Source organism: Halyomorpha halys, unplaced genomic scaffold (genome assembly GCF_000696795.3).
Source record: "Halyomorpha halys isolate HHAL.00 unplaced genomic scaffold, Hhal_1.1 Scaffold545.1, whole genome shotgun sequence".
In the NCBI taxonomy this organism is placed as follows: Eukaryota; Metazoa; Arthropoda; class Insecta; order Hemiptera; family Pentatomidae; genus Halyomorpha; species Halyomorpha halys.
The window spans coordinates 236851-253747 of NW_027109788.1; the positions used below are offsets into that span (position 1 = coordinate 236851).

The 16897-nt window shown below is 29.0% G+C and overlaps 1 long non-coding RNA gene across 1 annotated transcript in view; it reads left to right on the forward strand.

The window, feature by feature from the left end:
• Nucleotides 1–379: 379 nt before the first annotated feature.
• Nucleotides 380–16897, forward strand: part of LOC136795893 (uncharacterized) — a 251538-nt gene continuing 235020 nt past the window's right edge. Inside the window, exon 1 of the long non-coding RNA XR_010843606.1 lies at nucleotides 380–470. This is a non-coding gene — a long non-coding RNA (uncharacterized lncRNA). The remainder of the gene's footprint in view (nucleotides 471–16897) is intronic.

Consider the following 16897-nt stretch of genomic DNA (forward strand, 5'->3'; position numbering starts at 1 on the left):
GTAAAATTTGATTTAGAGAGCACTCCTGAGTAATCTTTTAGGCCCTGAGCTAAGCTTGAAAATGGTCGGATTAGAAAGATTGAAGGTAACTTCCGACTTATTTTTTTGTGGGCCCAAATTATGAAATAAAAAATCACCAGAGAGTCCTTACGTCGAGAACTATTACCGCGGAAAACACTCAGTCATATTTACGACCCCCAAGGGCCTCGGCAATCTATATAGATGGTCGTGGCTCGTTAGGACGGAAATCCACTCCCTCTGAATAAAAAGGAATAATTTTTTTCACTTATCGGACGCGGGTTGGTAACACACGATTGGGGCGCAAGCGCGGGATGACTGCCGCCGTAGGGGCTCAGTACTCGGCGAGGCCTTAGTCTGCCGCAGCTCTGCCGCGTGTTAACGTCCCGTTAGTCAACAAGACGCAGCTTCCGAGACACGTCAACGTCCCTTGATCTAGGCCAGATATCAACGTCAGTAATAAATTGCTTTTAAATTGAAATTAATATATCTTGATTTTGTTTTTGTCAGTTTGTGCTCTTGTCCTTTTTTTTTTTCTACTTTTTATTTTTTTTTTTTTTTTGTAATTTTAACTTTATGAACAAAGTAAATGTATATTCAACTACTTCTATTACCGGCAAAAAACATCTAATGCTGTATCTATGGTGATCAATTGTCAGTTATTATAAAAGAACTACATCAATTAGACTTAAAATTGAAAAATAAATGATGAAATTTTAGAAGTATACCTTTTAGATTTAACGATTCGTACTTTTTCAACACTCCAAATACCATAGTTACTGATATTCTAAATTTATGGAGTCAATAAATTTACAAATACATTCATTCACAAATATATGATTTATAAATTTATACACATTCTTAATATAATATTACGAATAGCCTAGTTGTTGCGACATGCCCGTTTAATAATTACGTGTGTATTATTTTTAAAAAACACGAAATTGCCAAATAATAACAGTAATAAAATGTTTAATGATTGTTAACAAGAAACTAAGGTGTAAATATCATTTATTATTTAAAAGAGGTGAAATTTATACTTTTAACTGTGAAAGAGAATTATTATGCAAAAATTTCTATAAATTTGAAACGGAAAAATTTTAATTAAATTAATTTTTTATAATTATTTTTTTTATCAAACGGTAAAAAAAAAGCTATGAAACTGAATTCAATTATAAATTACTAATCGAGAAATAGATGCATAAGATAAAAAAAAAAACTTGATTAAAATTAATTTACTAATTAATAATAATATGTATTTTAACTAGATTTAAACAAATAGTTAATAATAGGTACAATGCAAACAATATATACGATATTCAGATACTTATGTATACATTATATGGTTGATTACATTATTATTACACATACATTATTATTTATTTATTATAATATAATTATTTATTTTAAATTACTATCAATATTGTAAAAACACGATCAACTAAATTAAAGACTTATTAAATAATGTTTTTATACAAAATGTTTAAAAAAATTTGCGATACTTTTCGGTAAACCGAACTGTTTCTATGCATTTTATTTTGGATGATGTAAAGAGATTAAATTGAAATGACTCAAGTTTTCAATCGCTTAAAAATGAAAAATAAAAATATTTACAAAAAATCCCATAATTGTATTCATTTTGGAATGAAGCCAGTAGGGCATACTTCAGATCATAATAATTTTGTACCTAATAATTTCATTTAATTTGGAACTTGATATCTAATAAAAATTACCATTTAATCATGAAAGAACGTAGTCCAACATAAATTATAATCAATAATATTACAAATGTCAGAGACAATTATCCGGATAGTATAAGACAATCGATAAAGTAATACAAAATAATCAATTTGTTAGGTGATAAAACAATTTTAGATAACTTCTTCAGAATGACAAAAAAGAGAGAAAACGAATGTTTTTAAATGATATTCTCTATCCTTTTTGTCGTCTTTTCCCTTAGGCAATTCAAGAGCAATTGAATTGGGAAGAAATATTGTTCAGTTATTATCATTACGATTTGTGGTTTTTCAGTTATTAGTATTAATTATTCAAAAATTATTAACTTGTCTTTATTTAAGGAAAATACGACAATAAATTATTTTTTTTTATCTTTTAGTTATCTTATTTTTTTTGTCTTCTTTTCTTTCCGTATTATTACTTATGGTGCTATATTTTATTTAATATTTGAGTTGGAAATAATACAACATAGGCCTTATGAAGAATTTTGTAAATTTTCGTTTTTTAAAAATTATTTTGGATTATAATTCTAATTATTGATATTAGATTTAATTACCTGTGTAGGTGGTAGATTTAATGTATTTAGGAATAAATTTGATATTAAATATCAAACATGTACTGGACCCCCCCAAAAAAAAAATACATCCCAAATTATATAATCAATAAAGTTTAGGACTACAATAAACGCTTATGGTATTTATAAGCGACATAATATTAATTTACATGCAAATTTTCCTTTACTCGGTAATCGTTAAAATACTTATAGTAATCCACTAAAACGTTTTTACAATTTATTCAAGGATGTTCCATCTTATACATGCAAGAAAAAGACGCAACCCATTTGTCCGTAAACACCCGAAGAAGATTGAAACAGCTTGATTAGGGATCTCCAACAATTATAAAGCTAAATAAAAGAAGGTTATTATTTAAAATGAATTTTTCTTTTAATGGTAAATTTAGAACTTTAAACCGTACAAATTTATAAATATATATATATTTTTTAAAATTTATTTATTGCTATTTACAACTGTACATTATAATACATTTAGTAACTTTGATCTCAGTTAAATTGGAGGGTTACAGGCGTGCCGAGAAACTACCCATTGGTTGCACTCTAAATTTTTTATTTTAAATTTCAAATAGGATCTCTCCATTCTTAAATTCCTTCCTTAATAAAGAACATCTATATATAGACCAATTTTATTAATCTAATAATTAAATAAATATTAAATTATGTTCTCCGTATAAAAATGAGAAGTTATTTCAAAGAACATCAGCCAAAAGGGAAGTAGAGAAAACAGAAAAACATGCAGGGAACTTTTGCGGTCAACTCATGGGATGGTTATTACAGTTGAATGTTTCAGGGAGACTACACAGCACGTAGAGCCCACATTTCGCTTATGCATGAAGTGAATCGGTAATTTTTAGTCTACTTTTGAGAATTTCAAATTTCAGAAGTTTACCTAGTTTATTATTTATTATTTCACAAGATATTAACCTTGATATAATTTATAAGTATAACCTATGTCGTAAAATAAAATAATAGTCTAGGAAAAATCGAATTCAGCGTATTTTCGATGAGTTCAAGAAATTAAAAAAAACAATCGTTTCTTATTTTTATATTTTTTATGAAACTAGTTTTTCCGTCAAAGAAGCACCAGAGGTGAAGCGGCTTGTCAGAAAATCAGTCACCAAATACACATATCATCGTACATAATGTTATATAACAATAATTAAAATTAATTTCATACTGAACTATTTTAGCAGTTTCACTCATTATTAAAATTTTTAACGCAGTATTTATTTGTTCATATTTTTTTTGTTCTTCTAAGACATATTTATTTTATATATTCGCATGAGAGAATTTTGGCTACCAAAACAAGAAGGTTGTACAGCGAAGATTAAGCTTCAAGCTTGAAGTCATTCAGATTAAAGGATAACCACGAATTTTCTTGCTCGGTTCTGACATAATTCTTGAGTTTTAAAAATTTAATTTGTAACAATTATTAATTTTGTGAAAATTGTTTATTTCGTGTTAGTGAAATGTCTCATCAAGCGTATCTAAATAGCCTAAGTAAAAGTCCATTTTTTTTACTGCAAATTAAGCAAAATATTCTTTCTAGAAAAATTGTATTTCAGCTTAAGTTTCTAATAAAGGGTCTGATAGTAAAAATATCTAACTTATATGTTTAAGCCATATTAATAGGGAATTTATATTTTATTTCTACTTCGTCAGTGTTCTTTACAGTGTTAATATTACTCCATATTTGTCTATAATGAGAGAAAGATCTTTTATTTACTTTGAATTGGAAGATGAAAAGCAATCTAATCAGAGAACGGATGTACTGAAAAATAAATATTAACGAGGAAGTATTGCTGAATTCAGCCAAATCGAGATATCCTGATAATAGTTACATTTATGCACTCTAAAAATGAAAGTTAAATTGCTTTGAACACACACACTCACATATATTCATACACATACACTCTTCACGCACATTCACTCCCTCGACAATTTACGGAATTATAATTCGATTTTAACTGGGTCTTCTACAGTTTTTTGTCCGAATTACGAACGTAAATCATATTTTAATACGCATTCATATTGGGCACTAGAATTATTGAAATAATAGAACTAATGTAATATAATAAGGAAGGCTTAGTAAACTATTTTGATGGCGATACTACCAAACGTCCTTTACATACAATGACGCTCCAAGAGCCAATGACGCTCCTCTAAACCAAAATCTACGCAATCCCCCCATATACGTTTCGGTCTACTCCTCGATCATTTACCCTTCATTTCAGTGTTTATTAAAATTTTAAGAATCCGTTCAGTATTAGGTCCCACAATCTTACACGTCTATCTTATTCGTCACAATGCGATAACTTAACCGAGCTCAGTTCCCACAATTCAGCGTTGTGTTACCTTCTAAATTCTTCACTCTTTCTTTTTTGGTCTGAATATTTTACGTAACATTTGATTTTGAAAAACCATAAGGTTCTGTCAGAGAGGTCACGCATCTTGAAAACTTAAATCTCCAATATCCAAAACGATTCTTTACGGTTTTTGATAATTTGTGAAACGAAACGTTACAAACGATCGGCAAAACGCTTAGAAGTAATATAATTTATAAATCCAACTTTATATAAGAATCTAAGATAACATAACATCATATGGCTAATTTAATTCTGAAATTGATAGTTTGATTATGTTATCCTTATATATGTGTATATTTTGAGAGAGATATTATTTATTTTTATGTCATTTTTTTTTATTCTTGTTCTATTTTATTTTAGTATGAATGTAATCAGTAATCACTATTACTTATTGCTCAACAATGTTGTGGAAGATTGTAATATTCACCAATAATTAAAAATAAAAAAAAAATCTGAAATTACATTGTATTGAAATTACATACATACTTATGTAAGTATGCGAAAAATAAATTTTTATAAATTATGCATAAAACTATTCTACGAAATTTGATGCAATATTATATAATATGTTACAAATAGGTATAATTCATGTACGACAATATAACATTCCATCCGAATTTCCTAGGTTCCGGATATATCCGGACTCATTCGGATAAACAGGGTTCTTCTGGACTTGTATATATGATAAATTAATCAAAAATCCGTTTTAAATTATATTGGGGAAAACAAAATTGAGTCAAAAAATAGCGAAGGCAAACTTTATTGGTTACTGCAATAATATGTCAAAACCTTACAATTGTATGAATTTGGCCCAAATAAAATATCTTCATTTTTTAGCGATATTTTTATTGAAAATACTTTAATACTTAATACAATAATTATAATATAAATAATCCAAAAAATCATTTATGAATATATAGAACTAAAAAATATGAATACCGTTAAATTAGTATTAAAAATTATTTGACTCTATTCGAATATGGGCAACATTTCACATTTGATTGTTTTTTTTTATAATTAAATACATAAAGTATCTGATATCTGGAAAAAAGAAATATTCTGATATTCAATTATTGTTTTAAACAATTTCGATTTATGGCCAAAAGTATTTACGTCACAAAAATAGGACAGCAGTCGATTAATATTGAAGTTTTATCTCAGAAGATAATCCAATCCCTTGATTTTTTATCCGAAATGAAATATTCATACTGAGACGTCGGATAATCAGTTTAAAATTCTTTTCTTTCATCCCTGATTTTTAAGCAGTCCCTTGGGTCTTAACTGCATTAAAAGAGTGAAACAAATTGGGCCTGAAAGGAAAAGTTAATGGGAGATCTGTTCATCGGCACGGAAACCGAAGAAACTTTCCTCGAAAGAAACGAACTAAAAGTCATTATTTCCCATTGATTTGCTATTCTGTCCTTTCTTAGATATTAAGCTTTTCGCCGAAAGGGTATTGAGTGAAAAATCTTTACATTTAGTAACGGGCCCATGGAATTCAATTATTGATATTAGTAATCACTTGTTAATTTAAACAAAAAACAAAATATATATAAATATCAAGTCGAGTGAAAAGTTGTGGGGCTAAATCATTTAGTGTCAAATTGTGAGGATACCGAGGCTCGAAAAGTATTCGGCACATGTTTGAGGTTCTTGCCTATGTGCCCGTGGATCCCACAAAAAGAAATCTGGTATAGTGCGCGCATCACACAATTTTCACTTGCCTTACTACTTTTAGTTTATATTAATCATCCCTCGTTTCAGAGCAAATATTTCTTAATTGTTCACGGTGCCAATACTTTCTCTTATTAATTTTCCAAATGAGCCTTTAAATTGACTGACTAAAATTTTAACAGTTTTCTGAAAAGTGCTTTCGATAGTATTTCTCAGTTTAAAATTATGACAGAAATATAAAAGGTTAATAAAATTTATTTATTATCTGAAGTAGTGCTGACAACCCATTGCGCATGCACCAGCCAATTTAACATCAATCTCGTGTTTTATTAATGTATTTTTCGTTATTCTCCATTACTTTTTACTGCTTTATGTGTTACATGTTATTTTTTCCTTAAATTTCCAAGCTATTAAAAACTATTTTTCCTCTTATTTCGCTAAATTAATTATTAAATCTTTCATAATTTAAGTTTATCCATTTTCCTTTCCTATAAAAATAAAAGATGGCTAATTATTTAAAGAAACCAAACAAACTGAAGGTACTTTAAAAGATTTTCTGAAAAAGTTGCATTTAAGATCTATCGGACTGTTTCATTAAAGATAAGGCCTTTGTGATATTTAAAACACAACAAAATATTACATTAAAATAACCTCTTGAACCATTTTCGAAAAAAAAACGGAAAAATAAATCATATGAAGTGGAACTTCTGGTCAGTTGATTTTAGGACTTTTTTTTTGTTTTATCGTATTGCACCTCTGCGCGGCCTCTATGTTTGGTCATCATATAATAACAGACTTATTTTTCCGAGTATAATATGAAATTATTCAATGTATGGAAAATTAAAATAACATAAAGTCGCTTCCAGAAAAAGTTTTACAAGAAAAAAAAATTCTATAAGAAATCAAGATTCGTTTTTTTCCTCGTTATAAAACCTTATAAATGAATTTTTATATAAATCAAAATTTTTGGCTTCATTTTTTTTTTTGGGGGGGGGGTGGAGGAAGGAAAATTATTTTTTCTGCCTTCGTTCACGAAAGAAATTCCTAACTCTTCACTCTTTAGTCGAAATCCAACGTTATTAGAAATATTGGAAAGCAGTTCAGGATGTTTGACAGAAAAGGTCCACTGTTCTTAGTTATTTAGAAACATGTATCTAAGTCTAGGGAGGATGGGAAAAATTGTATTATTCAGAGAATGGTCCTTTTTGTTCGTGTTTTATAAACTATGGAACATGCTGAAATCGACTTGCTTCATCATCCGAAAAATTAGTTTTTTTTTTAGACTTGTTGAATAATAGGAACTATTTAGTGAGTGTCGGATATTGGAAAAGTTCTGTTGCCTGTAAAAGAATTTTTTTTGGCCATTCTATGTTTTATACTACTTTATATTATTTTGTTAATACAAAACCTAAACTCATATTATTTAGAGAATATAATTTAACTCTTGCTGTATTATGTAAGCTTTACATAAGTAAAAGATTGGAGTTAACCTTAAGCCGATAAAAGAAATAACCGACCCTTTATCTTATCATCCCTTCGTTTAAAAAAAAAAAACAACAGCGTTAGACACCAATAAAAAAGGTTCGTTTTAATTTCTTAATAAAGAAGCAGTTTATTACTAAACGGTTATTATAATTTTCGAAAATGAGGGCGTATTGTATTAGCATATTGGAATTTATGCACAAAGTTGAATAAAAATTATTAATTCAGATCTGAACAGAATCTGTTCTGGATATTACGATTGCATTTGCTATTACAAGTACAACTGGATAATACGTACCTAAAGTTAGAGATCTAGAGCTGACTCAAGTACTTCCAGAAAAAATTTATCTCTTTTCCATACGAATATACGAAGCAAAGCCTTAAATTAAAAAATAAAATACATTACATGTAGTAGTGTTGAATTTAGTAAATCCTGAGATGTTATTAATTAATAATTAATGGTAATGTGAGCACTGAATATCGGAAGAAAAACAAAATCTATGCAAAAACTTCTGTTTTATTTTAAATGAAAATTCGAATTTAAGTGTTTTTAGCATGAAACTAAATTTACTCTTTTTTTCTCGAAAAAGAGTTGAAAAAAGTTTATTTGGTTTACATGAGGACATTTTTTATGTTATGATTTATAATTATTCTGTGGAAAAAAAAATATTGGATTTCTGTATATTTACCTTGAAATTTATACACGGCAGAGAAAACTAATAAAATAAATTTATAAAATGATATAAAATAATTCTTCTACTCCTAGGAACCTCTAGAATGAAAAACCAGGATACGTTTTAGTAGAAGAGCCCAAGAGGAGAAAAAGGCAGTTATCTCACCCCATTTTTTGATTACTTTAATGAAAACTATGTATAATTACTAGTCAAAATTAATCAGCTTGCCAAGTATAGGAGAGGGAATGAAAAATGGCGGCTGTTTCAAACTTTACAAAAAATTAATTTTTCATTCGGAGCTCTATATCTTAAAAAAAACTACTAACAACACTAGAAAATCTAAGAGTACATTACTTAAGGGGGAGTAAATTTGCTGAAATATAATCCCTAAAAGAGCTATTTACGTCCAATAGTTCTCGAGATATATCTTTTTAAAAAGCAAAATTTCTTTAAAATCCTTTGAGAAATTTTTATTTTGAGAAATCTATATCATAGGAACTAAAATACGTACAGATGTCTATTAGCACTCAAATTAAAGCTAGTTTAATGTACTATGAAGTAGTTTTTGACCTTTACCATCATAGTTTTTATGATATTTCTAAAATAAATTGATTTATAGTTGTTCGGACAATAAATTTAATTTATGAAAAACTTCATTTCAAAAACCATTACATGTACAGATGTTTAATTAATCAGATCTAAATTTACTATGAAATAGTTAATTATGTTTATCTTTGTAGCAGTAGTAGTTTTTATGATATTTGAGAAAATATACTCACAAAATGTTAATTTATAGTTGTTCGTATAAAATATTAGATTTTTGAAAAAATATATCTCTAGATCCATAAGACGCACATATGTCTGCCAACACTCAAAATAAAAGAAATTTAACTTACATAAAGTAGTTTATGACACTTATCTTCGTAGAGGTAGTATGTTTTATATGATATATTAATTTTATGATATTCACTTATGAATATAAATTTGGCAAATGAAAATTTGTCCGAAAACTTTAAATCAATTTATTTTAGCAAATTTTATGTAAACTATTACTCCTACAAAGATAAACATCATAAAATACTTTATAGTTCATTAAACTAGCTTTAATTTGAGTGCTAATAGACATCTGTTCGTCAAATGTTTTTTGAGATATAGATTTTTCAAAATAAATAAACTAACTACTAATCTTGCAGTAGATTTTTAAGAAATTTTGCTTTTTAAAAAGCTATATATCGAGAACTATTGGATGTAAATAGCTCTTTTAGGGCTAATATTTCAGAAAATTTACTCTCCTTTTAATAATGTTCTCTTAGGTTTTTTAGTGTTGTTGGTAGTTTTAAAGATATAGAGCTCTGAATGAAAAATTAATGTATTTTTGAGGTTTTGAAAAAGCCGCCATTTTTTATTCCTCCTTACTATACTTGGCAGACTCATCAATTTTGACTAGTAATTATACATAGTTTTCATTTAAGTAATCAAAAATTGGGATGAGATAACTGCCTTTTTTCTCCTCTTGGGCTCTTGTACTATTTCCATTATTTTTGGATAAATAATATTTAAAAAATACTTGGTCAAAACCGTGATCCCCTTCCTGTGATCTCCTCTTGTAAGTGTATGTACTTATTATTCATGATCATACTTCGAAGTACAGATGAGTCAGTTTTGTTGCGTGCTTAAATAAACTACCTATCAGAGTGCTTTCCATAGAGGAAATTTCGACCCCGTCAAATATATTCCAATAAAATGATAAACGTTTCATTTATAATTCAGCCTACAGAGCGCTAATACCGAAGAAGACCATTATCCTGAGAGAGCGGACCACCATCAGCCCCCTCCCTGCAGCAGACACTCAGAGCATTACGACAGGCATCAGGTGGGCCCTCGGCTAATGGCAAGCGTCTTCATTAATTATTTGCTTGCACTCACCAGTTTTTGAAAAAGTGAAAAATTATTAATAATTCGGGTTAAAATAGATCCAGTTAACAACTGGTTGGCCTTCCTTAAAGGATCAAACTAAACATCCATATAAACACTTTTAAAGTGGAATACATTTAATTTGTCTTCACTTTCTGATTTTTTATGGAGATGAAGTGATGGCTCAAGTCCCAGCACACAATCTGCTAGACCGAGGACTTTATTTCGGGATTGCCTTCCTCTTGATAGGTTCCATTATATTCCAACTGTTTGTTACACCTTCTGTATTTGCGTCACCAATAGAGTGATTTTTGATATATATGAAACTTTCAAGGAAGATTAAGAGAATTTCTAATGTAACCCTCGTCCTGCTTTCCAGAGCTTCCAGGGTCCAGCTTCCAGAACTCGAATCAGGTAGTCTCAGTAGTTTTACTACAGAAAAATAGAAGAACTTAAGCCACATTTCTTTTCCTTTTATTTTTTTTTTTTTACTGGACTATAGAAACTATAGGCTCTTAGACTTTTCTATATACTTATACTTAAGGAAGACGAAATATCGCGGGATTAACCATTGAGAAATACAACTTCATTTTTATCTTTTTTTAGTTTACTAATAAATATTACAAATTTCCAGAATCCAATTGAAAAAAAAAGAATCATAAGACGTACATAAATAAAAATATATAAATATGACTATACCACATCCATTATTTACTGAGCGCTATAACTGGATGAAATTAAGAAGGAAAGATATGGGTTTTTGGTGTCGAAGGCCCAATGAGAGAGGGATGGGAATAAGAAGCTATCTTGCTCTCGAGACGGAGCCGAGCACAACTTGCATAAATCATATTAGCTGGCTCCTTCTGTCAGTCGGTGGCAGTCCCTTCTTTCTAAGCCTCTTACTGTTGGAGGATGCCTTGTGTCAAAAAGTTGTGATTCGTCAAGAAACAGATTACTCAACCGCCACCAGCAAAATGCCGTCTATTTTTTGAGACCTATCACAATGGTAAGAGAAAAAATCCAGTAATTATTATATTTATACGAAAAATAGAAAATTTTATTTTATTTTCTGAAATATCAGATAATTACTTTTCATTTAGTTTAAACTTACAAATTTGTTATTTGGATCGAGCATACAATTTACGTTATCTTACTATTAAAAAATATATTCTAATTTGGGAAGCAGGTGACTCAGTGGCAGATATAGACAAAAATTAGCTATAGATAAAACTAATAGCTAAAATTGCCATGGATACGACCCTTATTCATGAATGAATCATTGATAAATAAATATCCATGGCAATTATAGCTATTTGTTTCGTAGTTGCTCCTCAACTCAGCTCCATGGCAAGGCACTGTGCTACTAACTGCAAGGATCCAGGCCCTAATCCAGCTGTGGCAGATAATTATGTATTCTGTTTCTCTATAACCGTAAATCAGCCCTGTGGGTTCGGGAGCCATCCGGGGGCAACCAACCACATAAAGTGGGTACTCTTAATTGTGAAAAAATCTAGCGGTCCAGCGTGATTGTAACCAAATTATCTTCTTGCACAAGTGTTGCTCTAGCAACATTAATTCCTGAACAAGTAGTGCACCCTGACACTTAATGTAGTGTAGTGGTACAGATTTTTTTTTTTTTTTTATCTTATATTTAAATAAGAATTCAAAATTATTCCACAGAAATTAATTGATACTCTTTAAAGCAGTAATAATACTTTTCATAACTTAACTTATTCAACCAATTTCAGATTTAATGTGTATTCTTATATTATAAAAGTTTTTATTTAATGTATATAATTTTAATACATTTTTGAAATAAAATAAATTACAGACCATTTGTTGATGATTTTTGCCGGAATATATGTTTAGTTATCTTATGTTTACACCTATGGGTTGTTGATTTTGTATCTTTTGAGTATTATTATTTATTCGGGTTTTATAAGTTAGGGAAAAATTAATAAAATTAGGAATCAATTGGTTTATGTATTAGTCAATTGTATCTATTTTTATTTCTGAATGGGTCTCAGATATTCTTGTGTAATATGAGCAGTTGTTAACAGTTTTGAGTCATAAGTTTTGTAAGATTTTTGTAGTTTTACTTAAGTTGGTTGAATGTATCAGGTTTCATACGGGACAGGAATATGTAATGATAAGCCTTATTGCTGCATTATTAGGTATCAATTTATTTCTAGGGAGTAATATCAATTGTATCATAAGAAACTATTTTAGATGGAAGTATAAGTTGTCATTTTGTGAAAATTATAGCTTTATTTTTATATTATCTAATGCCCAAATGTGATCCTCATTTTTTAAGATACTTTCACATTTAAAAATAAAAAAAATAAATTTAACAAGAAAAAAGTGTCAGGATTTTTACTTATAGTTTCACAAACTAATCATGATCACCTATTAATAAGACATTGATAATTCCATGGTGCATTAAAATTAAAATGACAAAGATACATTATAATTTATTAAAAACTACACATAACGTTAGTTCATACTGAATTAGAATTTAAGAGTTCTTCTTTAAAAACAATCTAAGAATTAAGCTTCTAAAATAGTTACTGGAAAATCTAATTTCAAGAATCGAGGATTTAAATTGATATACCTCATCTCTGGAAAATTTAATTGTAGTAATTTATGTGGAACATTAAAACGAAACTTTTCCACGGATTTAGCAAAAGACCCTCCGCAATCAGGCTAAAGTGGAATCTTTTAATTGAATTAAACTAGCCATCTTGTAATTTGTTAAATGGCTTCTATAAAGTAAATTGTATTTATTTTATATCTTTCAGAGTGCCCCCTACACTTTGTCCACTTCCAAGAAATCAGTTCCGGTCACTTTCATTTACTCCTAGAATCAATATTGGACAACAGTAAATAATTTAGGAAAAGGAGATAATAAAGTTTTTTGTACAAAGAAGTTTTTTTTTCATTTATAACTGTAAAGAAATACAATTAGTAAATGTGATGAATACTTAAGGACACATGATAATCATGGGAACGAACCACCCAATGGAGGTATTGCATTAGATTAGGAGATGTGGCCATCTTATGTTCAGGCGCCTCGGAGGATTATCAGGGATTGTTAAGGATGAAACATTAAGAACTAATGAGCTTGGGTGCATAAGAATTTTGGAATGAAAGGAGGTATATTTCGCACCAAATCTGCAACAAATAGAATGTTGAGGTCTTCTTGGATCAGTTTATTAATGACGTAATAAGGAGCATGAAATATTCTACGGAGGATTTGGGATTGTAAGGATTGGGTAAGGAATGAATTTGATGGTTTACTGGAGTCCGAAACCTCAATTCCGTATGTCCAAATTGGTCTGATTATTATGGTTATCTATAAGATTTGTTTTGTAGTAAGTGGTAAGTTTGAGCACTTTCTTGTCGTTTCAGTCTAGTATAGGTAATCAATGTCAAGACGGAGTACCAAATCTGTTCAACAGGCGTTACTGTGATATCAAAAAACATAGTTAGGCCAGGAGAGTAGAGGTTTGATGAAGGAACGAAGCCATCAAAGAATTTGTTGATTTGGCAACAACGAAGACAAAAAAGTATTTCGTCCTTGACCAAATCATTTTTGCTGTGGTCGAATGAAGATTATTTTATCAGCGATTTCGACTTTCAAAAGTAGCTGTTGAATCAGTTTTAATTTAATTGGACCCACAATTCCTAACATTAGCTATAGGAATTGCGGAGTTTGGTAGTAATCTCAGTTCCAAGTAATCTTTGTAGCATGGTTAACAAAACAGTGGACTAGAAACAGGTGACTAAGTTACTGGAGTCTTGCTTAACTCGGGACAAATCTACCTTACACAAATTCTAGGTTTACCAAAGTTTGGTGCAATCGGCCCTTACAACAAATAGATTTCCATTTTTTTTTTTTACAGGTTCTCATTTCAATAATTAAAATATTCCGCTTTTGATTTTGAATATTCTCGTTAAATTTTGGATTATTTTTGTAGAATAATGTATTTTAACAGCCACAATTTTTAATACTTTTAAATTTAATTCAATAATAAAAACAGGAATTTTTTATTGTGAGGTATTAGTCACGACTTTAATTCTCAAACCTCTTAACCATACATATCCCTTTAGCTAAGTTGTTAGTTTTAAGAACCAAAAATGTGCTATTATTGGTGTATTTTGACGCACTTTTTTCTTCTTAAAACCGTCAACAGGTAAAAATGCATTAAATTTCAAGATATATCAAAAAGTTTACATTTTTTGAACCCGAAGCTTTGGAATTAAAATCGTGAAATTTAATACTATTGAAGCTTTGTTGGTAAAATTTTCTTGAAAATACAACAAGGTTGTTTTATTTATGAAATATTTAATAAAAACAAACAATTTTCTAATTATTAAAAAAATATTATTCCTTTTAAAAATAATAAATAAAAACAATGAACAGTCAACTATTTATTAAATTAATAAAATTGTTAAAAAACGAAATTTTAACCTCAACATTTAAGTATCAAGATGGCATTTATTATTATTATTTCATTTTCATTCAGACAAATCTAGATAAAATATTTAGGGATCGTGACGAAGGATTCCAGGAATGTCTACCGCAGAAAAGAAAAAAACATTTAAATCGATATTGACCTAGAGATCGCGTGATTCCACAAATAAAATAGTTGAAAAATAGATGAAATATTGAAATAGTAGTTTCCATAGAATGGCATTTATTTTAACTTCCGATCATATTTTATGAAAAATTTAAGGTAAATATGGTTTACCTGAAACTCAACGTACCTACTCATCAAATAGAATTTGAAGTGGAAGTTGAATAGTCTGTTTATGATTACATGGGATCGAATGTTACTAGTTATGAATGTCAAAATTTCATGATACTACTGAAAAACAAGCGGACATACAGAAAGATAATTATGTCATTCTCATATGTTCTTCTTGTTGTCGAACTCATATGTCGTCTGTTTGCAAAGTTCGAATAAATGGTTACAAAATGCAGCAAAAGAAAGTTTATTTCAAAATTTATCTAGTAGAATATAATACGAAATCTGATAAGAAATAATATCTGATCTGTGAAGTAAAGAAAACTCAATTAGTTATCAATTTCCTCAAAAATGTTGTTGTTTACAATTTTTTTTTTTTTTTACCTAGTAAGTTAATTTTAACATATATATTTTTTTAGCTTAATCGGTGAATTCTTTCCATTTTCAATTCATCAATTAAACAACTTCTCCTTCATTACTCGATAATCCTCCTAGGCATCTGAAAAGAAGATGGGCTCGAGACCTTCCCCTCTAGAAATGTTATTGGAGTTCTATCAATGGGAGATTCTCCATATGTTGAATCATGTAATTATACCACTTACAGCAAAGTCACTTGTTGTATGTATTTTTATACACTTGTAAATAGAAATAAATAAATTAAAAAAAAAAAAAAAACTTAACTTTAAAATAAACGAATTATCATTTTATTATTCGTAATGAAAATATCGGGCGTCAGTAAATAAAATAACGTCCAGTAAGCGTAGAGTAATTTTTGAATACTTGCGCTCAATCACTTGATGTATTCTCTAAGTAATGATGTTAGGTAAAACATTTTTAGAAGGAAGGTAGACCCAGCATTGCGTATGGAGCTCTTATCTGTAACCATAATGTTCATAGTGCCAAAATCCCATCTATAGCTGCTGAACTATAAGAAATCTAAATTCATTGCAATTAAAACAAACTAAAATTGAATGTAAAATAAAGAATGAAATTCGCAATACAAGGTAGGACGAAGTAGCAATGTTGGAAACTCCGAACAGAGGATTTTATAACTATTCCAATATCGTTTTCGTTGGTTTTGTTTCCAGGAGAAGTAAACTTTTAAATGAAAAACAGTAATGGATAGAACACCCATGTGATTTGAAAAATACTTTCACTAACCGATTATTTATAGAGAAAACGCACAGACCAAATAATATTAGATGTAATATTTATTTTTAACTTTTATATATTTTTCACTCTTGTTAAAGAACAAGATGTATTTATTCATAATGTTTTATTCACATTATTTTATCTTTTATATAAGATCATTGACTGTTATTTGAAGGACTACTAGACTCTAAGTGTAAATTAATGTCAGATAAAAAGATAACACAAATTTAATTTTTCCAAAAACGTTTACCAAACGCTGTGAACGGCTCTATTGTGCATCGTAATCGAATGTTACCGCTACAACCACCGATAGGCTGAACCACAACTCCTATCAAAACTCTATTATCCCAACACCAGTTTATTATCTTCAACGTTAGCTTTAATAACCCTTATATTTTTTTTATCATTCATATTATCTCATAAAATAAAGACCATGAAAATAAAGGCGGGGGTTTACATTTTTTTCATTAATTTCATAATAAAAGCTATAAAGCATAAGATCGCCCTCATTAGTGAAACATATATTTAAGAGACATTAACTAACTATAAATTAATTAA